This window comes from Ovis canadensis, chromosome Y, assembly GCF_042477335.2.
Source record: "Ovis canadensis isolate MfBH-ARS-UI-01 breed Bighorn chromosome Y, ARS-UI_OviCan_v2, whole genome shotgun sequence".
Lineage (NCBI taxonomy): Eukaryota > Metazoa > Chordata > Mammalia > Artiodactyla > Bovidae > Ovis > Ovis canadensis.
Genome location: NC_091271.1, coordinates 16,263,451 through 16,282,964, shown reverse-complemented (window position 1 = coordinate 16,282,964; position 19,514 = coordinate 16,263,451). Strand labels below are relative to the sequence as shown.

The 19,514-nt window shown below is 47.8% G+C and overlaps 2 pseudogenes; one reads left to right on the top strand and one right to left on the bottom strand.

The window, feature by feature from the left end:
- LOC138431446 (melanoma antigen preferentially expressed in tumors-like) overlaps positions 1-19,514 on the top strand; it is a 621,360-nt pseudogene that overhangs the window by 398,870 nt on the left and 202,976 nt on the right.
- Positions 10,979-17,747, bottom strand: LOC138431253 (testis-specific Y-encoded protein 1-like; annotated as a pseudogene).

Here is a 19,514-nt window from a genome sequence, read left to right as displayed (position 1 = left end):
GTTAAGGTCCGGGGGCTATCCAAAGCTGAATCTCCTTCTAAAGTAGAAAACAAATGTCGTAACTGATAAGTAGGAATCCCAAGTACCGGGCATAGCCAATTAATATCTCCCAGTGATTTTTGAAAATCATTAAGGTTTTGAGATGTTCTGTTTTAATTTGTAACTTTTGGGGCCTAATTTTATGTTGTTTTAATATTGTCTCTAAATATGAAATAGGAAAGTCTTTTTGAATTTTTTCTGGGGCTATTTGCAAATTGTATAGTCTTAAAGCCTCTTGTACTTTTAAAAAGAACTTAGCACGTTTAGCAATACTAGGAGCTGCCAATAGGAGATCATCCATATAATGATATAGAATATAATTAGGGTATTCTTGACGGAGAATACCCTAATTGCAAAGAGCGAGCTACAAATTTTTGACATAATGTAGGACTATTTATCATTCTTTGTGGTAGGACTGCCTATTGATAACGCTTAACAGGTTGAGCATGATTAAGAACAGGAACTGTAAAAGCAAATTTATTTTTATCTTGCAATTGTAGAGGAATGGTAAAAAAAAAAAAGTCTTTAAGATCTAGCACCATTAAGGACCAATTTTGAGGAATAAGAGCTGGAGAGGGGAGTCCCAATTGCAAGGCTCCCATAGGTTCAATACATTTATTAACTTTTCGTGAATCAGTTAACATTTTCCATTTTTCAGATTTCTTTTTTATAATGAAAACAGGAGAATTTCAGGGTGAGGTAGGGGGCTCTATATGACCAAGTTGGAGTTGTTCTTGTACTACTTGTTCTAATGCCTCGAGCTTCCTTTGTGGTAATGGCCACTGCTGAACCCATTTAGGAGTATTAGTTAACCATTTTAATGGGAGTGCTCGAGGAATTTGAGCAGTGGCCGCTAGTTTTCCGATGGAATGGTTACAGAAGCCACCAAAGGAGAGAGGAGATCTCTCCCCCATATGTTAGTAGGTATATTTACAGTATAAAAGGTAACAAACACTGATCTCCCATTATGGAATTGACATTGCAAGGGATGGGTACTCTTCCAGACATCTGCAATGGAGCCCAATCCCGTCAGCATTAAAGGGCTTTTTTTTCCTTTTCCCAATCTTGGGGCCATTGCTGAGATGAAATGATTGAAACATTTGTCACTGTATCTACTAGTCCCTTAAAGTTGTTTTCTTGTATAATTAAAGAGAGAACAGGGCGAGAATCTTTAATAAGCATTTCCCAAAATATATGTCGTCCAGTACTTCCAAATCCTCCTGTTCATTCATTAGGAAGAGCCAAAAAGGGGTGATAAGGTAGGAGAAGTATTTGGGCAATACGTTCCCCAGCTAACAATGAAAGTGTGGTAGAAGTAGAGACCATAATTAAAATTTCCCCAACATAGTCAGAGTCTATTACCCCAGGAATTATGGTTAAACCTCTCAAAGCCGCACTGCTACAGCCTAATATCAATCCAAAAGTGCCTTTAGGCAGTGGTCCAAATACATTTGTTTTTAATTTATAAATGCCTCCCCCTGGTAACAAAAGAACATTATCAGCTAGTGGCAAATCAGCAGCAGCACTTCCTGAAGTAGCAGACCATAAGTCTGAAATCGTCATCTGAGGTCCTTTTAACAGGGCTTTGACTCATAACGGTTGCTAGGAGGGAACAGGGTTGGGTCAGATGGAATGGGAGGAGGGCAAGGAGGAGAAGTCCCTGGTATTGTTCCTGGGCCCCAAGGACTCAGGCCCGCAGGATAGTTTCCCAGTATCAAGTCGCCCATTTTAACTGTTTTAGATTTCCATTCATTAGTCCAGTGAAATCCCCTCCTGTGCTGACGGCAAAGTGCTGGAGGAGCCTTATTCTTCCCAGCAAGAGATCTGTATTTATCAGCTTTTAATTTCTGACACTCTTTTTTCATATGACCAGGTTTTTCACAATGAAAGCAGTTACCTCCCTTTGGTGGTCTTATAACTTTGGCCAAGGCCGTAGCAAAGACATTAGCCTGGTGCTCAGTTCCTCCTACTCCCGAGCAGGCTCTGATATATTCAGCTATAGATGCACCCTGTCCCTTTAAAGGTCCCAGTATACGCTTGCATTCAGGATTTGCATTTTCAAATGCTAAAGTTTGTAATAATATCTCGGAAATTTCGTCCCTCCCTACAGCCCATTTCATAGCTACCCTCAGTCTTGCTAGAAAATCAGTATATAGCTCATTAGGGCCTTGAATTGTTTTAACAAAGGAGGGCTGGGCTTGGCCAGTAGGCACCACACGGCGCCATGCTCGTAAAAAGACTTGGTGGACTTGTTTTAAGTCCTGATCAGAGTATTGAGCCTGTTCTGTTAAAGCTGGATATTGGCTCTCTCCCATTAGTTTGTCCTCAAGAGGACCAGGGGGATTTTGTCCCTCATTAATCTGAGCCTGCTTTCTAGCTGCTTCTTTTCACCGCTACGAAGTTGCAACCATTTAGAGCCCTCCAAGACAGCTTGGGCAATAGATTTTCAATCTAACGGAAGGATTAATTTGCCTTTTTCCAATGATTTCAACATAGCCAAAACAAAGGGAGATTGAAGACCGTATTGCTCTACTGCAGCTTTAAGATCTTTAAAAAATTTATATTCCAAAGGAGCATATTGAACATTTATCACATTGCCATCTTGCTGTCTCGGGATGGGAAACAATTGTGGAGGATCAATAAATGCACCAGGGGGAGCAGACAAGTCATCATCATGAAGCATATACAAGAAAAGGAGAACCGAAAATGTTCCCTGCGCACATCGGGCCGATTAACTGCAGTGGGGAAAAGAGAAGCACAAGGAGGAGCAGAAGGTGTAGAATTTTTCTCCTCCTTACAGGATTTCCACTATTCCCAGAATAGATGGGTCATTTCTTTAATCTCTTTGCCCTCCTCTGACAAAACCGAAGAAGCCTCCGAATCGGATTCTGAACTATCAGATGTTTCACCTTTTCCAGAAGGAGGCTTATTCGTATCCTTACTTTCAGGCAATGCAGAAATTCCACCAAAATTTGGCATATCCTCATAAACTGCCTCTTCCTTCATTAAAGCATTAGATTTGGTCTCATTATCAGTAGACAGCAAAGTCAAAGCCTGTGTTATAGCATTACATAAATTCTATAACATGGTTCAATATATAAATTCACATATTGTGCCCGTAATGAACATTTATTTCTTCCTAGCAGGATTTCCCCATGGTTTTTTGAACCATGAACTTTTGAAAGTTCCCATCTGCTAGGGTGGAGAATTTCCCGTGATTATGTACAAGAATTCACCTGGCAATTTTTTTCCGCTAGGGTGAGGAATTCCCCATGTTTCTGAAAGCTCCCATGCTATGGATCTAAAATCCCCCCAGGGTTTCTTACCTTTTTTGGTTTCACTCGAGCCCCACATTGGCGCCAGATGTTGGTTACTACGAGTGAAATGACACAGAACATAGAAGACACACAAGAGACACACAGGACACCACTCTGGCCAGAGGAACAGAACTGGGCAAACTAATTGCTGTTTATTATTATAAAGCCCTCCTTAGGCAGAATTCCAGACTGTAAGAATAAGCCTTTTCAGTACAGTGCAGGTGCATACATGTTATCGTACAGCAAAGGGGAGTGAAATCTCTGTCTACTGCAGAGTCTGCACAAAGCCCTCATCTCCTTCTTATCTCAAGAAGGGAATGCTCCCTTGTTTGCAAGGGACCATGAAACTCAAGGCTGTGTCCAGACTCTTTGGCAGAACGCCTCGTATGCAAGGACGCTCAGCCTGAGCAGAGAGACCCGTTTGCAGGCACATCTCTGCTACCCTATTAACCCTTCACACTTTCTACATTCTTTAGGATTTTTTTTTCTTTGTAACTTCGTATTTTAAAAGCTTTCTTTACAATTTTTTCTGTAAATATATTTGATTTACAATGTTGAATTTCAGATGTATATCAGAGTGATTTATTTGTGCAGATACATATCTATTCTTTTGTAGGTTCTTTTTCATCATAGGTTATTACATGATACTGCGGATTTCTTTTCTTTTCTTCCCCCCCCCCAATAGATGGTATAGGGATTGACCTAACTTTATTTAGCAATTTTCTCTGAATCCCAAATATTTTATGTATACTTTTTTTAATTAAAATTTCATTGTCTAAGATTTTTGGCAAGTTGATTCCAAAGATTTCACTATGTTCAGGCTGAATGTTTTCATTTATAGTTTACTGAGAATTAAGTTTTCCTTGGCGCTCTGAGGGTATGTGTGTATATACACTGACATGTCTATGTATACATCCTTTTTCAGATTACTGCGTTTTAAGATATGTAAATATATTTTAAAAGATATTTTCTGTTTGTATGGTAAAAACATGAAATGTTTTATTTCTAGAAATTTGTTCCCCCAAATGAACATAGTGTAAAGAGTAAAGGTATAAAACTATATTCCTTTGAGAATAATCCTTACTAACAGAACTTGGAAATGTTAAAAAATTATTCATAACACTTACGAAAGGTGGTAAGAAAAACTTTATTCAAGGTAAGAATACCACAGGGGGCTACTATAATATGGGAGAGAGCTTGAGCTTATGTCTGACTCCAGCAGGGATGCAGCTGGAATTTATACCTAAGGAAGAGGGTGGGTCCATGGGATTGCAAAGAGAGACTGGGAGACTGAAAAGCAATGGACAACAATAACAGAATGGGTGTCAGTGGATGAAAACTTATTAAGAGGACTATAAGGGTGAGCGTGGATTCTGGCTCAACTGAGAGGATCATTGCTGAGGCTAGGCAAGGCTGATAAGATATTCAGGTGAGTGAAATGATATTTGATCTGATACTGAGGGTGGTCAGATCAAGGGTGGGCTATGTTTTCTAAACTGAAGTAGCAGATTCTGGATTAGATTGGACTAGATGGACAGGCAGCCCTGAATAAAGACATTGCCCAAAGTTGGCAGTGCATTACTGAACTACTGCTGCATACCCAATTACCCCAAACTAGCAGCTTAAAACAATGTTATTTCATACTGCTGCTGAAAGTTGGGAATCCAGGGGTAATTCAGCTGAGTGTTCTGGCTCAGCGTCTCATGAGATTGCCATCCTCTGAAGCCTTGGTGGCTTCAGAGCGCTGGTGGATTTCCTTCCAAGATGGCTTACTCACATAGCTGTTGAAACCAGTTTGCTTGCTGGCTGTCTGGAGAAAGCCTCGGTTCTTTCACATGGGCCTCTCTAAAGGGCTACCTGAGTGTTCTCAAGATATGACTAAGCTGGCTCCTAGAGTGAGTGAACCAAGAGGATGAGCAAGGAGGCTGCAGTGCCTTTTATGACCTAGTCTCAGATGCTTCATTGTTCGTTTCTACAATATTCTAACATGAGAAGTGAGCCACTAAGTCCACCACACATGTGAAGGGGAGAAGGAAGGAACCTTGGACATAATTTAAAACCATGTTGTACACACATGGCCACAAATTGTTTACATGCTTGTATGTCCAAAATGTGTTTTCCTGCCAATGCTTTTAAATAATTTATCTGTTATAGCATTAACTTGAAGTTCAGGACCTTGTCATCTAAGTCAGGTCCAGCTATGGATCAGGGTCCACCTGTACAGTATCTCAAGTGTTCTGTTGCTCAGTTGTGTCGTATTCTTTGCAACCCCATGGACTGTAGCACTGCAGGCTTCCCTGTCCATCAACTCCAGGAGCTTGCTCAAACTCAAGTCCATTGAGTCGATGATGCTATCCAACAATCCCATCCTCTGCTGCCCCCTTCTCCTACCCTCATTTTTTTCCTCATCATGGGCTTTTCCAATGAGACAGTTATTCGCATCAGGTAGCCTAAGTTTTGGAGCTTCCGCTTCAGCATCAGTCCTTCCAATGAATATGCAGGAGAGATTTAGTTTACGATTGACTTGTTTGATCTCCTTGCAGTCCAAGAGCCTGTCAAGTCTCCAACACATCAGTTCAAATTATACAAGTGTAGTTCCTCTAGACCTGAGGATCTATGAACAAAAGAGATAAGTTAATCTGCTCACTTTCACAGCCAACATACAGTGGTGGGAAAGGCACAGATAACCTTCATAGACACTCCTGTTCCAGAAAGGGGAGGGGAGTTGGGAGTCAGTAGTAGCAGTTCTGAAATCCCATGGGTTCTTGTGGGCAGTCCTTTGATTAGTATTTACGGCCTGGAGATTTCCTAGGCTTCAGTCTCTGATTTTTTCATTCTACCCCCTGACATGATGCCATTGCATGAAAGGTGGCTAGTATATGGTTACATGAAACAGTCTCCCTAGCCTGCTTCCTGCTTGTAGAAGGTAGAAGTCCAGAGCTCTTACATTGTACTATTGCTGGTCCTTTCAGTCTGAGCTGTCTCCTGATACTCTTACTGGCGTTCATGGCAAAGCACCCCACTCCAAAGCCACAATCACACATGTCTTCATAATAAGGCTTACTCTGTCTTGGTTTCTGCTGAGATAGCTAAGGGATAACACCCTGAACCTTAGTAGAAGTCTTACCGTGTGACTGAAATGATCTCTGAGTGACACCCCTAAAGTCTTTGGAGGGTATTGGCCTGACTAAATAATGCCATGAGGCATCCCCTTCCAGCTTTCTGAGGCTGAACAAAGAATTTTACAGTCACACTCATCTTTAGAACACCTTTGTTTATAAAAAATAATATGAAGAAGAACTGGCCTATAGGTGGTGTAAAATGTCATATTTAGACCACCTAATCTCAATGCCCTGGATATGATCTTGCTTGAGGACATTAATTTTAACATCTTCTGTCATCTTAAAAGACTGGAAAATTCCCAAATCAGCAAATTTTGTTTCCTGTTTTAATAGTCTTTATCTTAAACATTAAAAAAAATATATTTCCTTCATGTTTCACTACAGGCAGCAAGAAGAAACCAGGAAGCACTTTTGGCTGTTTGGATGGAAATCCTCTTAGATAACTCAATTAATTAAGTACAGTGTGTCCTCCCAGCTCATTAGGTACATTTTCTACTTTTCATAAACTGCAGGTATAGTGGACTTTCGTCTTCACACTCCCCAGGCTCTTTCTTCCTGCCTCTCCTTTCTGCCAGGCATCCTAGGTGCACCACTTAGAACGTGTTTACTCAGTGAGATAACGGGGAGCGATTCCCTGGCTTCAGTGCTTCTGCTGGCCAGAGACGATGTACCTTTCCCTAAGAACTTCATGTTTTCACTGTCCAACTTCTATCACCTGGCTAGGTCAGTTGCAATAGCTCATACTCACAAGCAAACTGGCAGGGATTTCTACGCCCACATGTGCACAAACATGTGCGTGTACACAGTAACATCGCTCAGAGGAAACTTGTCCATATGCAGAAGTACAAGCTTTCTTTTTCAGGAACATGAATTTTGATAACCACTCAAATTTCTCCGTGAACATGTGTATATACACATGTACACAGTAACATTGCTGGGAGGAAAGTAGTCCATACACAGAAGTACAAGTTTTCTTTTCCAGGAACATGAATTTTGGTAAGCACTCAAATTTCTGCACGCACATGTGCACAAACATGCTCGTGTACACAGTAACATCGCTGAGAGGAGACTTGTCCATATGCTGAAGTACAAGCTTTCTTTTTCAGGAACATGAATTTTGGTAAGCACTCAAATTTCTAGGTGCACATGTGCACAAACATACGCGTGTACACAGTAATATCGCTGAGAGGAAACTTGTCCATATGCAGAAGTACAAGCTTTCTTTTCCAGGAACATGAATTTTGGTAAGCACCCACATTTCTTTGTCCTTGTTTTTTTCACTTGCTCATCAATCATGTCATGTTACACTTCTAACTCTGTGCCTTATCCTCAAAGGTGCCAAAACCTTGGCATTTGCTGTCGACAGGGACTGGCCTGCAGAGCAGCGGGCAGCGTTGGAAGTTCTTGCCATGAACAGCTGTGTAACATGTGCCTGCCTTCTGCATTTTCCCATCATCTTGGACAGCTTCACAGTACCAGTCACGTTGGCCTGATCCATTGCCTGTGCATTCTTTCAGGGGACCAGAAAACAAGGACCTCTGAGCTCAGCTGACTTGAAGAACTGCTTTCTTGGTGTGCACCTATCTAGGTCATTCCGTGTCAATGCTGTGCCCCTCTTGCTAGCCTACCACCCCTTACAGCCCACAGCATTCTGAATGAGGCCCCCTGTTCTTCCTATCTGTGTAGGTTTCTGTGTGCACCATCTACCTGTGGCCCCATGTGCTATCTCCATGTATCAGGAAAAGGCCAGAAATGCCTGAGCCTCCAAAAGCCCCCAGAGACTGTGATAGGCCTGGGTTTGATCCAAGGTTGTAAAGAAGGTGCACATGGATACAGGGTCTCTTCCGATACAAAGAATGGAACCAGAGGCCATAAAAGTAAGGTGGCATCCCTACACATCTTCCTTTCTGTTTAACATTACCCATGCACATGGAGTCCCCCAACAGATGATGCCCTGGGAAACCTGCAGTTTCTGGGCCCAGAGCTAATGCCTCCGTTGGACAGAAAGCAGTGTTACTATCTCAAATGGACCAAGAGGGCTTGAACCACCCATGCCTCAGTGATTTGCTAAATGCCAAGGCTCTCTTTCAGTTGCTCTCATTAGGCCCAGGTAGGACTCCCTACAGTCACGCATCCCTGCTTCCCTACACAGCACCCGTGCCAAGGAAGCCAGTGCCCGATTGGGCCCAGGGACATCCAAAACGGTCACCTGGAAGGCAGCATCCCTCTGAGTGTCACCTGGGTGCAGATCCCCTACAACACAATCAGAGATCTGCTCCAGCAAGACTACCAGAATCGTCCTTCAGGGGCAGAGGTGCACCTTTGACACTCAGGCCCCCAAAGCCAGGGGCAAGACCCCAAAGAAAAGAAGGAATTCATGTCAGAACTTTCAGCATGGACCACGGGGTATCTTTGGCATGACAGCTACTGCCTAGAGTCTGGACCCTGAAATCTAGCAGGCCCTGAACTGCCCCAGGGTCTTCTCTGTCTTCCCACTCTCCTGAGGTCCCTTGGGACATGCAGTTTACCCACCGCCCTTGTCTTTTCTCTGTTCCCTCCCTCACAGGCATATCCCGGCATAGGGTCACACAGGTAAACCCACTTGCGCTTTCCTCACCTTTGGGCACTGCCAGGGAGGCAGACTGGAAATGCCTGGAGGCATGCCATGCTTACAGACCATGTCTCTCCTAGGATGCCTGTGGTTTGGGAGTATGCTACAGCATACTTTAGCACATCTTATGTTTTGTGTCACATCGTGCCAGTGTGTGCCAACCTCACGGAGGGCATGTGCTGGCTGCTGGGCTGATCCAGGGCAGCACTGGCCCAGGACCTTCCCAGTTTTCCTTTTCACATGTGTGTGGAACAATCTCCAGTGAGTAGGCAATCTATGACTCTTTCTCCTTCAGCTCTCTGCCCATCTTGGCAGGACCTGAGCCTCAACATCCCAGGTCTTGCCATAGCCATGTCCATCATTTCCACAGGCCAGCCCATGGCCCCACACACTGAGAGCTCCACAGGCAGTGGGTTTCAAAGCCCCACCCCACCTGATTTGCTCTGTGTGAATCCTTAGACCATGAAACCCTCTTCCTGATCCAAGCACACACAACAACATGGTAGAACTGATGAGCGTGTTTTGTATCTGGTCTAGTTGCAGATATCTGGAGCCACAGCCTGGAGTTATCACTGGCCATCCTTTCCTCCTCCCCATCCTGGGCAGGGTCAATGCAGAGATAAGGCAACAAACCACCTTCAGCCTGGTCGCCTCATGACTCCTCTTCTGGTTGCTCAGCACCTCCTCTCCTGGCAACTTCATCTCTGCCTCTGCCCTGGGCTGGACACACACAAACACATACACACATACACACACACACACAATCACAGCCAGCATAAATAAGCACACGTGTGTATACACACACATGCTCAGCACGGGGACACAGATGCAAACAACGAGCATAGGTGTTTCAGGAGGTGAAGATGACCGAGTCCAGCAATGTTGAAGATGGCAACAGCAGGCACCGTGTCCTGCCCTTGGGTCTCCCTATTCACCTTCTCCACCAACCCTTCCATATTTTCCCAAGGCAGCCTGAAGCCGCTTCCAGCGCAGCATGTTTGGTGGTTGTGAGACACTGAGTGGTGAATGTGGAAATTCATAGAAGATCCCAGAGTCAGCACACAGGTGCACTGGGAACCCGGAGAGGACACCTTTTCAATGATAGGCCTTCCCAGGGTAAGGGGCAGGAGAGAAGTGCCCAGGCAATCTCAAACTCAGTGAGCAGCAGGAGGCCAGGGGATGGAAGGACCCACAAAGGATGATTCTGACAAAGATACTTAATACACACTGCCTCTAGTAGTATCACCTGGATTCTGGTGCTGCCAAACAGCTGATTTGATGGAGACTTGCTTCACTCACAGACACACCAAGTCCCCAAATAGACAGTCTCAGGAGGTCACCTGCTATATGCACGACCCAAATTCAGGCTCCACAGCCAGCTTGCATGAGTCTGAGCATCCCCATTTGGGAAAGGACAGTGTCCCTGTAGTATCACACGAGTGTCCCTTCAGGGCCCACCTTCAGACCCCATCTCCACACATGTTTCTGTCAGTTACTCTAATGGAAGAACCTTTCTGCCCAGGATACTACTTCAGGGGATCGTCCCACACATCTTGGCCAACAATCTGCTGGCAATATGAGCAAGGTGAGCTAGCAGCCAAGAATCCCAAAATGAATTGCTAACTGTGTTCAGGCCCAAAGCAACCACACCTCAGCAATCCTGTTCGATTCCAAGCAGTTGTGACCTGACAACCAGCCGACTCCATGCTGCGGCTGGATGCTCCCCATTCAAAGTCCCAGAACCAGTCGATAGGAGTGAAACAATGTGCCTTATGCCCTACAGAGAGACAGGAGATGGGTGTGGATCCCACAGGTGGACAATCCACAACCTTGCACACCCACACTCATCACCCCAGGAACCACGTTTTACAAGTGATGTCAAGGTAATTCTACTTAGTGGTCACTGTGTTCAAGAAGTAAGGGGGTCCTGAAAGGAAAATATCAACTTGCAGTGGGACGATGGAATACTCCGCAACAGCACCTGTCAGGATAGGGAAGAGGGAAAAGGTTCCTGCACCTCCTCCTCTTCCTGAGCAGCAGACTTCAAAGAGAAGCAGAAAGGATACAGCTATGGCCCAGAAGCAAGGGATGCCCCAGGTGATGGCGATCCTCCAAGCCAAGTCAGACTTCCTCCTCTGATGGTTCTTGCACATGAACTGGAAGTAGGCCCTGCAGTTTTTCTTATGCTCAGAGCTCAGTTCCACCAGCAGGGCAGCCATTACCTGCAGCACATCTTGCCCTGGAAGCTCAGTAATGCTCCTGGGCCTTTCCTGGCCCTGCTCCTCCACCGTCTTCTCAGCTCCTGGAAGAACCCCTATTGCTGCTCCTCATGTGCCACAACATCCACCTCCTCCATGACGTCTTCCGCAAGCAGCTGGAACAACCACCCATCCCCACCACGTCTCCATCCAACAGGGGCTCACTGTCATCCACTGCCTCCACCCTGCATAGGGTGGCTCCTTTGCCTGGCATGACAACTTGTGGCTGCAAGGTCCCAGCCTCAAAAAGCCTGAGGATGGCAGGCCACCAACCCCAGTGCCCTGAAACCACAGCTCACAACTAGGAAGGTCTGGGATCCCAGGATGCTCCCGCATTCCTCTGACCACCTTTCACACTCCTCTTGGCCCTGATCGTGACCCCAGGCTGGGGCAGATGTGAAGGGACGGGACATAATAGCACAAGTAGTGCGCAAATGCAGGTCAGGCTGCAGTAATCCTGTGGGACCCACTAGCTCTTTAGGGTCGGGGAGTGAGGGGGATGGTAGGGAAGCGGGGGCTGGTGTGTGTCCAGTGGCCTGAGGCTGAAGAAAGGGGTGGCAGACAGCGCGGGACAGGGTGAACAGGCCCTGGGGAAATCAGCCGAATAGGTGGATCTCTAGGCTGTGAGCCATGCACAGGCTGCTGGCTCAAATCTAGTCCAATGGCCGAGAGCATGGTGGGTGGCACCCTTCTGGACACGCCCCTCAAACGTAGGGCATCTTCTACGGTTCCTGGGCTGCAGCGCACCCACATGGCATATAACACTCCAGGGAGGTAATGGGTTTTGCATCTGCTGATACCCCAGGCGCTGTCATTGACCAGGCTCTGGAAATTCCAATGATGGGTTCCTGCTTCACAGTCTGAACAGCACACTCCTGTGTCCCTCTGGACCCTCAGTAACTGAGAACTCTCCCTGAATATCCAAAGGATAAACAGGGGCTGCACATGGCTGGATACTTTTCTCCATGGGACACAGAACCTGTTGTCCGAATGCTAGGGGAGAAGGGAAAAACCCCACTGTTTGCTACAGTTGATCTCCACTGTTCAGGGACACCAGAGCCTTAGGGTACAGAGCTCGCTCTGTGTCTCTTCATCTCTGCTTCTGGCATAACACTGTTTTGGGCAATCCTTCCATGTGTGTACCAAGGGCTGGTGTCTGTTTGTCTCCACCTCTCTACGTGGTGCTCTTGCTGTCTGCCACTCTCTGGACACCAGAACTCATACGAGAAGTTTATATGGGAAGGCAAGCCCTTCTCCTCCTTAGTAAGTTGCACCCATGGGAGATCAGACTTTGTTAGTCCACACATTCGGAGAGTGCTTTCTCAGCCTTGAAAGTCAACAGTGGGTGGTCACTGCTGAACTGCAGAAGGTGTTGTGCGACCCTCCCTCCCGCGGAGGATCAAGCTAAATTATCCGTCCTATAGTCCTGATACCCAATATATGTGTTCTGCAAAGTGTACAAAGAGTGATGATTCAGACTGGAAGACTGCAGGTAGCAGGTGCTTATGCTGTAGTTCTGGTCCATCACTGAAACCACACAAAAAAGGCAAGGGTTGCTCATGCTCATGGTAAGGTCAGGGAAAGTATGCCTGGCACTTGGGAAGGATGGAAAGGCCCTTGTATCCGGGTGTGCAAGCGGCTGTGGGGTTCACCCACCATGGCTTCTGTGTCTGGGATTGCAGCCTGTTCTGTGTCTCAGATCTTCTGCACACTCACTGGTCGCCCCCAGGCACTTTATTCCTGCCTCTCCTTTCTGCCAGGCATCCTTGCTGTACCACTGTGATTCCACTCAGAACTTGCTTACTCAGTGAGATAACTGGGATCAGTAAGTACCCTGGCTTCAGTGCTTCTGCTAGCTAGAGTCTACGTACCTTTTCCTATGGCTTTCGTATTTTTGCTATTCAACTTCCATCACCTGGTTAGGTCAGTTCTGACAGCTCATGCTCATAAGCGAACTGGCAGGTGCATCTGCATGCACATGCGTGAACACACTAACGTCCCTGAGAGGAAACTTGCACATATGCAGAAGTACAGGCTTTCTTCTCCCGAAACGTGATTTTTGGTAACCACCCGACTTTCTTTCTCCTGGCTATTTTTTTTTCCACTTGCTCATCAATCATGTCAGGTTGTACTTCTAACTCTGTGACAGTGCCAAGAATGTTTGAGTCACCCATGCTTCACTGATTTACTAAATGCCAAGACTCCCTTTCAGTTGCTCTCATTGGGGCCAGGTAGGTCTTCATACAATCAGCTATACCTGCTTGCCCACACAGCTGAAGTGCCAATGAAGTCTGTCCTTGGTTGGGCCCAAAGACATCTAAGACAGTCACTGGGAAGGCAGCGTCCATCTGAGTGTCACCTGGGGAAGATCTGCTATGACAAAATCAGAGTATCTGCTCCAGCAAGACTGCCAGAATCCTCCCTCAGGTGCAGCCGTGTTCTTTTGCCTGTCTAGAACCACAGCAAGGGGTATGACCCCAGAGGAAAGAAGGAATTCACATCAGGACTTTCAGCACGAGCCATGGGTTGGTTATCTTTGGCAGGACTGCTATTGCCTAGACCCTGACCCTGAAAACCAGCAGGTTCAAATTGACCCCAGGGGCTTCCCTGTCTCCCACTCTCTAGAGATCCCTTGGGACATGCAGCAAGCCCACCATTCTTGCTTCCTCCCTGTTACCTCCTTCATAGGTACATCCTGGCAGACCGCCACATATGGACACCCACCCCTGCACTTTCTTTGCCTATCTGCACTGCCAGGGAGGCTGGAAGTGCCTGGAGGCATGCCACATTCACATCCTGTCTCTCCAAGGATGCCTGTGGTTTTTCACGGACAGCCTACCTAAGCTCATCTTGTGTTGTGCATCACATAATGTGAGTGTGTGCCACCCTCATGGAAAGAGTGTGCTGGCTGATGGGCTGATCCTGGGCAGCACAGGCCCAGGACATTCCTGGTGTTCCTCACATGTGTGTAACAAGACTCCAGTGCAGCAGACAATCTGTGCCTCATTCTCCCTTGGGTTTCTGCCCTTCTCTACAGGACCTTAGCCTCCTCACCAACCCAGTCCTGCCATAGCCACATCCACATTTCCACAGAACGGCCCATGTTCCCACAGACTGAGAGCTCTACAGCCAGTGGTTTCAAAGACCCAGCCCATCTGATTTGTCCTGGGTGAATCCTCAGAGCATGTAACCCCTCTTCCCGGTCCAAACACACACAATAGCAAGGTAGAAATGGTGAGTGTGTTTTTGTATTTGGTCTTCATCTCTGCATCTGCCCTAGGCCTGACACACCCCCCCACACACACACACGTATGACACAAGCACATGTGTGTATACACACTCATACTCAGCATGGGGACACAAACCCAAACAGGAAACAAAGGTGTTTCAGGAGCCTGTGTTCCCTGTTTGTATTTGTGTCCCCATGCTGAGCATGTGTATGTATACACACATGTGTTTGGGTCAGCTGTGTGTGTGTGTGTGTGTGTGTGTGTGTGTGTGTGTACATGTGTCTGGCCCAAGGAAGATGTAGATATGAAGGCGACAGGAGAGCAGGTGCTGAACAACCATAAGGGGAAGCACGAGGTGTCCCCAGTCTAAGGGTGGTTGGTCACTGCAATGTCGGAGATGGAGTCAGTAGGCACCATGTCCTGTCCTTGTGGCTTCCTGTCCACCTCCTCCCCGAGCTCTTCCATATTTTCCCAAGGTAGCCTGAAGCCGTTTCCAATGCAGCATGTGTGGTGGTGCTGGGCCACCGAGTGGCGGAGGTGGAAATCCACAGAAGATCCCAAAGTCAGCACACAGGTGCACTGGGATGCCAGAGAGGACGCCGTTGCAATGATAGGCCTTCCCAGAGTAATGGGTGGGTTTGAAGGGCCCAGGCAATCTCAAACTCAGTGAGCAAAAGGAGGCCAGGGGATGGCAGGACCCATGGAAGGATGATTCTGACAAAGAAACTTAATTCATCCTGCCTCTAGTAGAATCACCTAGGACTCTCACTCTGCAACCACAACTGACTTGAGGGGACTTGTTTCACTCACGGACACACTGAATCCCCAAGCCCCAGTTTTAGCAGTCCACTTGCTACATGCATGGCCCAAATTCAGACTCCACAGCCAGCTTTCATGAGACTGAGCATCTGCATTTGGGAAAGGACAGTGTCCTGGCTAGTACACAGCTGTCCCTTCATGGCCCACCTCCAAACCCCTTCACCGCACGTGTCTCTGTCATGGAAGAATCTTCTCTCCTGGGGTAGTCCTTCAGGGGATCATCCCACTTGTCTTAGCTGAAAATCTGCTTGCAACACTTTGCTGTTGAGCAAGCTCAGCCCTGGGCTGACCAGGATCAGAACCCTCACACGAGCAGCCAAGAACTCCAACAACACTCATCAACTGTATGCAGGACCAAAACAATACCACCTCAGCAATCCTGTTTGATTCTGGGCAGCTGTGGCCTGACAACCAGTTGAGAAAATTCAGGCTCCTGGTGTCCAGCCTGCAGCTGCTGCTCCCTGTTCAAAGTCCTAGAAGCAATGGATTGGAGTGGAACGATGTACCCTATACCCTGCGGGAAGAGAGGGGAGATGGGTGTGGATCCCATAGGTGGATCATCCACACCCCTGCACACCCACAATCATCATTCCTGGACTCACATTTTACCAGTGATGTCAAGGTAATTCTCCTTAATGATCACTCTTTTCAAGAAATAGGGGTGCTCCCGAAAGGAAAAGATCAGCTTGAAGCGTGACCATGGATGGCTTGCACCTGTACCTGCTAGGATAGGGAGGAGGGAAAAGGTGCAAGCTTCTAGGCTCCTCAGCTTGCCTCCCAGGCAGGCATTAACAGCTTCCATGAAGCTTCTCCAAACTTTCACAGTGTAGGAACATGGATAACATGATCCTCCCACACCACCCCAAGTCCCATACCCACCTGTGCTCAGTCTCCCTCACTGACATTCTAGTCTATCATGTAGCTGAGAACGTCTTTATCTTTGTCGCTGATCATGACAGAAACTTGAGGGTGGTTCATAATCTGCTTGAGGTCAAGGAGCCATTTATGCCACATGCTGGGCCAGGAAGAGCCAGGAGCATCAGCCCTAGTCTGGGGTGGAAGAAGGGCACGGGAACAGGCATCTTCAACAATGCTGGGCACATCTGCTTACCCAGCCACTACTGATGAACTCAGGCCCTGCCGTACCATCAGACAAGCTCATGGCTCTGTGTTCCTGGTGGTGTTCTGCATCTGAGGTGGTCTGCATTCCCCAAGCAGGGGCTGTTTCTGATAGCTGTTATTTCCCAGACCTGTGTATGCTGGGTATTGGCATGTCACTGCTTACATGGTAGGACTTACAGTCATTGTGACAATCCGTGTCTGAAAGCAAAGGGGTTGGTGTTGGCTAGCGTACGTGTACATATGTTGTGTGGGTTTGTGTATGTGCATGTGAGACTCCCATATCTAAGTTATTTTCGGAATCATTCACCTTTACAACAATAACTGTCAGCTAAGGCTGCTCTGGTGTACTGTCTCTGGTCATTTCTGACTTAGAGGCTATTCCTCCTCAGATGGAGACCTGAGGTAGACACACAAAGTCATGGCTGCGACACTTACAGATGTGGTCCTGCCCAGACTCTACTCAGCTGTGCCTTTGGAGCCTGCCCCAGTACCGCACTTTCTTCAGGGTCCACCAGCACCCATCTTGTGCCCTTGCCTCCACCCCTCCTCTTGCTCCTGCCTCTGCACCTCCCCCTCCTCCTGAGCAGTGGACCAAAGGAGTAGCAGAAAGGATATACCACGTTGGCCCAGAAGCCAGGGATGCCCTGGATGATGGCACTCTTCTGAGCCAAGTCACGCTTCCTCCTCTCCTGACTCTTGCACATGAACCAAACGTAGGCCCTGCAGGTTTTCTCAGGCTCAGAGCTAAGTTCCACTTGCAGGGTCGCCAGTGCCTGCAGCACATCTAGTGCCGGGAGCTCACTCGGGCCTCCAGGCCTTTCCTGGCACTGCTCCTCCACCGTCTTCTCTTCCAGCTCCAGGGAGGACCCCTGTTGCTGTTACTCATCCGTCACAACCTCCACATCCTCAATGATGTCCTCTGCAAGCAGCTGGAAACCCCGTCTGATACCTGCCACAACTCTGTCCACCTGGGCCTCGCTGTGCTCTCCTGCCTCCACTCTGAAGAGGGTGGCATCTTCACCTGGTGTGACCACTCATGGCTGCAACGTCCCAGCCATGCGCAGCATCACCAGGACAGGCTATGGGGCCCCATCCCCCTGAGCACCCATGCTCACAGCTAAGAAGACCCAGGGTCCCAGGACACTCCCATGTTCCTCTGACTGCCTCTCACACTCCTCTTGGCTCTGACCATGACCCCAGCCTGGGTCAGATGCTAAGGGACAGGACATAATAGCACCACAGCAAGTGGTGAGCAATGGCGGCCCAGAGTGCAGTAATCCTGTGGGGCCCACTAGCGTTTTTGGTGTGGGGAGTATGGGGCATGGTTCAGAGGCTATGGCTGGTGTTGTGGGGGGGTGGCCTGAGACTATAGAAACGGGTGGTGGCAGCCCAGGACAGGGTGAACGGGCCCTGGGACATCAGCCAAACAGGCGGGGCCCTAGGCTGTGAGCCACGCACAGGCAGCTGACCCAAATCTAGACCAACAGCCAAGAGAGTAGTGGACAGCACACGATGGACATGCTCTTAGACCAGATGACATCTTCCGTGTTCCTGGGATCCAGCTCCACTACGTGGCCAGTCTCTCCTCCAGAGAACTATCAGGTTTTGCATCTGCCACTACCTCAGGGGTTGTCATTGATCTAGATCTGGAAATTCCAACCACGGATTCCTGACCCACAATCCAAACAGCACACACCTGTGTCCCACAGGACCTTCAATAACTGGGAGCTCTCCCTGAGCATCCAAAGGATACACAGGGGTGCCAAGTGGCTGGATACTTTTCTCCATGGGGCAGACAGACTGTTGCTGGCCGGATGCTAGGGGAGTAGGGAAAAACCCCACCGTTTGCCACGTTGATCTCTGTTGTTCAGGGACACCAGGACCTTAGGGTACAGAGCTCTCTCTTTGTCTCTGCTTTGGCATAGCACTGTTAGGAGCAATCCTTCCTTGTGTGTACCAGGGCTGGTGTCTGTGTGTCTCCATCTCTTAAAGTGGTGCCGTTGCCGTTTCCCACTGTATGGACACCAGCGCTCATAGGAGAAGCTTATCCTTGGAGTGAAGGCAAGCCCTTCTCCACCTGAGTGAGTTGGACCAATGGGAGATCAGATATTTTTAGTCCGCAGGTTTGGAGAGTGCTTTCTCAATCTTGAAAGCCAACAGTGGGCAGCCACTGCTGAACTGCAGAATGGGTCGGGTAACCCTCCCTCCCTCACTGGACAGACATGAACCTGCACAGGCCTGAGGTGGCTTGGCCACACTTTCCACAGAGGGAGAAATGGGGCATGCTCTGCTGGCATGAGGAAGCTCCCTGAACCTTGTTCAAATTCCTGCCAGTGAGTCTCTAAGGACAGCTCCCTGTTAAGTTTCATGACTCACTGGTGCGGGAGACATGTACGTCTGCCCATTTACCCTATTGAGGCCCTTTCAAATGGTTCTGTTCTCCATCTGAGAACATGTACCAACCTGCCCAGTTACCCAATCCTGTGGGGCTGGGAGCAGCAACAGGATCAATCTAAGCCATCCATCTAATAGTCCTGACCCCCTGTATATGCTTTGTGCAAAGAGTACAAAGAGTGATGTTTCAGACTGGAAGACTATGCAGGTAGCAAGTGCCTATGCTGCCTTGCTGGTCCATTTCAGAAGCCTCGCATAAATGGCAAGTGTTGCTCATGCTCATGGTAAAGTCAGGGAAAGAATGTCCAGTGCTCGAGAAGGATGGAAAGGCCATTGTAGCTTCATGTCCAAGGGGCTGTGGGGTCACCCACTGCGGCTTCTGTGTCTGGGATTGCAGCCTGTTCTGTGTCTTGGATCCTCTGCACTCTCACTGGTGGCCCCCAGTCAATTTCTTCCTGCCTCTCCTTTCTGCAAGGCTTCCTGGGTGCACCACTGTGATTCCACTTAGAAATTGCTCACTCAGTGAGATAACAGGCATTAGTACCGTGTCTCCAGTGATTCTGATGGCCTGAGTATGTACGTTTCCCTATGGCTTTCATGTT